Source organism: Macrobrachium rosenbergii, chromosome 41 (assembly GCF_040412425.1).
Source record: "Macrobrachium rosenbergii isolate ZJJX-2024 chromosome 41, ASM4041242v1, whole genome shotgun sequence".
Lineage (NCBI taxonomy): Eukaryota > Metazoa > Arthropoda > Malacostraca > Decapoda > Palaemonidae > Macrobrachium > Macrobrachium rosenbergii.
This window is the reverse complement of record NC_089781.1, coordinates 59021842-59026841: the sequence shown is the minus strand read 5'-3', so window position 1 is coordinate 59026841 and position 5000 is coordinate 59021842.

The following is a 5000-nucleotide window of genomic DNA, read 5'->3' as shown; positions in this document are numbered from 1 at the left end:
CCAAGTTATTACTTCGTCATTAATGTAATTATTGCTTTCATCTGTTATCATCTTTTCTGTGTTGTCATCAGATTTGGATTTTTTTTGGTAATACTTTGCGGCGGCTTCTACCTTTTTGGTGTGATCTAAAGAGTCAAGTAGGAGAATTTGCTTAATGAAACACGGGAAAGTTTTTCTATGAACTGCTTCTGTTCATCAGTTTACCCAAGGTTCATTATAGTCTTCTAAGTATCTGAATGTCTTGCGTGGATTAAGATAGGCATAACATGACTTCAAGTACAAAAGGTAAATAAAATGAAGCTTTCCTCTTGAATGAATCCTTTACTCCCTCGCTGACGTGAAAGTGTGGGAAAAGGATCCTCGCTTGTCTTATCTCGCCCCATACACGTCACATGGGCGTCAGAGGCTTTCTGTTTCATGAAATATTGGACTCCGACGTTATTATTATGTCGTGAAACTTCCTCCTTAATTGCGATGAGATTACGAGTCGACTGAGATGACAAATGGTAAGGTGCTACTTCTCTCTCTCTCTCTCTCTCTCTCTCTCTCTCTCTCTCTCTCTCTCTCTTTTGCATACACATACATATAGAAATAAATCAATATCTTTTGCATATTGTAAGACACACATAAGGTCGAAATAGGTCATGTTTATTGCAACTGCAAAATAAACCTTGAACGAAGATTAAATCTGTTTGTTCGCAATTCTCGCCTTACGAGAAAAAGTATTGGCAATAAAACTGAGAACTAATGTATTGGTGATAAAAAAAAAAAAAACCACTGGGCATTTGTATTCTGTTACTGTCTATATTTAGCAAGGTCTATTTCGAGCACTGCAATAATAGTGAGGCAGAAATTAAATATCACTCGCTATTTTTTTTTTCACGTTAGCGAATGTACTGGCGCATAACGTGGAAAAGTTGTTTTATGGAAAATAGTTTTGTAACAGATTTTAATGCACAAAAGACCAGAGGGAAATTATATATATATATATATATATATATATATATATATATATATATATATATATATATATATATATATATATATATATATAGTCATTTGACCTAGCTAAGGTCTTCAATTCTCTACACGTAACCAAACCATCCCAGTAAATCCTGATCCCTGTTGTAGACTATGCTCACGCTTTTACCGATTATCTCCCTGTCATCCATCCTCACTTCACTTTCATTCTCTGTGTAAATCAACAGCCGCACAACATGTCTGTAAAGGTAAAAATTCGCCGATGAAATCCTCCGTACATTTTCTTCCGACCTCCAGCAGACATCCCGCTCTTTCTTCACCTACTCTAGGACTTCCTAGTTCTTGGAAGGAAAATGAAAACGATACATCACTAGCCAGGTGGTGAAGGAAGAGTTTTAGAAACGGGTGATTTTCAAATCTAAGAATGACGAAGACAGAAGCCCGATAGAGGTGAGTTGTGCAGTGGGAGAAGTGAGCGCGAGACCTGTTCAATGGCAGGTTTCAACTCGAAGCAACACTTCATCAAAATATTCCATTCTGCTTCCTCGGTGAATGTGGAGGGCCTCATTTGTTCTTATTGCGGTGCACTTTGTGAAAGATTCTGGTGTGAGATTTGTGCAGCACATATGGTGAATCCTTGATTGCACTGTCATGAACGTGGTAGTGACGTCTGAATTATTTTTATCCGTAGTCGTCATCTGTTCAGGTGAAACTGCTTTCTCTCTACCTCTCCCTTGTACACATACACAAACGCATACACACACACACACGCCATATATATATATATATATATATATATATATATATATATATATATATATATATATATATATATATATATATATATATATATATATATTTATATATATATATATATATATATATATATATATATATATATATATATATATATATATATATATATATATATATATATATGTATATGTATAAGTGATTCACAAAGATATGGAACGTGATGAACGTATAAATAAAGGCAAATGCCACTGAGGGAAAGTGAGACAACGAAGTGGTTGCTAGGATTTTCGACACAGTCCTTTACTAGCATGGTAGTAAAGGACCATGTGTCGAAAGGCCTAGCAACCACTCCATTTCCTCTTTTCCTTCGTGGCATTGCCAAGAAGGGAAAGTGAAACAACGGAGTGGTTGCTTATTTCTTTTTTTCCTTTAAGGAAATTACAACGCCACTACTTGTGAGTATAAGTTGTTATACGTAGAGTGGCTTCATAATTAATCTTATAATTGTCGTCTTTTATGTGTATAAATATGTATATATATGTATATATATACATATGTGTATATATATATGTATGTGTATACTGTAGATATACATATATGCATATATATATGTTATGTGTAGACACACACACACACACACACACACATATATATATATATATATATATATATATATATATATATATATATATATATATATATATATATATATATATATATATATATATATATATATATATATATATATATATATATATATATATATATATATATATAAAAATAATGTGTGTGTGCCTGTGTTTTTCGTGTGAGTGTGTGTCTGTGTCCCTGTCTGTGTGTGCGTGAATACATCTTGGTATGTACGCATGTATATGTAGGTGGTAAAATTATATGCTAGGTAGAAATATAATTAAAGTGTGTGTGTGTGTGAGAGAGAGAGAGAGAGAGAGAGAGAGAGAGAGAGCAGGTCATGGGACAAGTGAAATAATAGAATTCCAATTCCATTTCGCATATGGTCTTTGAAAATAGTTCTGTATCTAAAAGAAAGAAAACAGGGTCAAAATCTGTTGTGAGGCACCGAATCGCCGTGCCAGAGGAACACCTGCGTCCTACATAATTATATTCATCTAATATCGGCAATTGCCTTTGTAATTCAGCATTGACGATATGCTTTCATTTTACCAAACTGGCTTAGCACGGTAAGAAAAGGAATAGCACTTTGTATGTTCATAGGTTGTTATGTTTCCAGCAAAATGAAACAAAATAAGAGAAATACAACAAGTATATATACAGAGAGCTTGGGGATAAAACAAGGAAAACATATCAACGGAGAAACTCTACGGGACTCTAAACACATATTTCATTCCTTACGCTCGTATCATGAAGTCTGATGAGACCAGCCTAATGTAAAATACAAATAATGAGGTTTGTTAACGACTCATCAAGGGGTTATTCTCACTGCAGTCTACAGTCAATAAAAGCGGAGCCTTAAATTCACTACTCGCTATTGATTACTACCTGAGGAGAACTGTAAACAAAGTAATCCACCAATCATCTTATGTGTTACAACTTACATCATCCAATCACAACCGAGTATTGACCTCGTCAATCGATGGCGCTACGTGGATGGTCGACGAGACCTGGTCGCTCAAAATCATTTTTTCTTCTCTAGATCTCTTCCTCTCCCCTTTCTCTTAGTCTTTTCCCCTTGCCATATATTTGGAGGGGATTTATGGAAGAATGTATTTTCATACAGGCGGTGTTGTATGAAATCAGGATTGGCACAAAAAAGAGCTCTGTTTGTTGGGCTGCTTGTACGTACGGATGTCCGTCTGCTGTTCTCTCTCTCTCTCTCTCTCTCTCTCTCTCTCTCTCTCTCTCTCTCTCTCTCTCTCTCTCTCATGCGTTCTGTTGTTATGAAAAGAAGAGCGCTTATAGAGCTATGGTAGTCTTCAGAATCTTTTAATCTATTTTGTCAATCACTGTCTTTTTACTTATTCGTGGACTTTTTCATTTTCATATTCTCCAAATACAATTATCCATCCATTATCCATCAGAACTTATCAAATAAGCTGGTGGTGAAGAGCACAATATGAAAGCTTCCTCAAGCGGGTCTGCTTTCGGAGTGCCCGGACAGACGCATGGCCAATCTTTTCACCCAGCCAGAACATGATTCGTCCGGTGAGGGATATTTCCTCCGAGAAATATTTAAAGAAAGACCGAATTGCCAAGAAAATATATTCCGGAATTCCACCGTCATTCTTTGTCATTCTCTGTCATTAGCTGTTATTGACCGCCATTAACTGTCATTCATTGCCATTAACTTGCCATTCACCGCCATTCAGTGTCATTGACTTCAATGATAATGATTATACTACTAAATTCCGGCATCGGGGTTGGTTTTAGTCGACGGCTGCATTTTTTATTCCGAAGTAGAATTCTAGCGAAGCTCATGGCGACAAGAGCGCCAATCATCATAAATAAAACTATAAACATGAACGACTTAAAGCAGCGGAAAAATTATCGTTAACCAAAATAAATCAAAATGACCATTACCCTCGATAGGAAAGAAGTGTTCTGTGCAAACAAATATGAAAGCTCTCTCTAATGCACACTACTTGCAGTATGTGAGGTACATGTGTTAAAGCAATTGCTTGCTTAGCTAGAAATAAAATCTGCTGAAGTGTTCGATAGAGTAAAAGTTAAGGTGAACCTTATGCGCATCAGCAACAACAACTGCAATAATAATAATAATAATAATAATAATAATAATAATAATAATAATAATAATAATAATTAGGGAGGAGAACTTCTCTAAGGACAGTAGCACTAAAAATAATGGCTGTTTCTACGGCATTCAATTTGTATAGAGTCTTCTGATGAAAAGAAGATATTAAGAAGACTAGAGAAGACTCTATGTAAATTGAATGCCGTAGAAACAGCCGATAATAATAATAATAATAATAATAATAATAATAATAATAATAATAATAATAATAATAATCACTACACATTTTCTGCGAAAAGAGATATTAGATCCCAACGCCTTTCCGCTTATTCGTCCATGAAGTGGAACACATAGAGAGAAATATCCGAGATTCGAGAGAGGAACGTCGACGCACATCAAATTCTCTGACAGCCGAGAAAAAAGAAACACTTCTGAACAGCGATGACGACTGCAATTGCTGTTCGTGATATCGATTGGCGAAAACACGTAATTTGCGCCTCCTTTTTATCCAATTCCTCCACCGCTCGCATTGTTG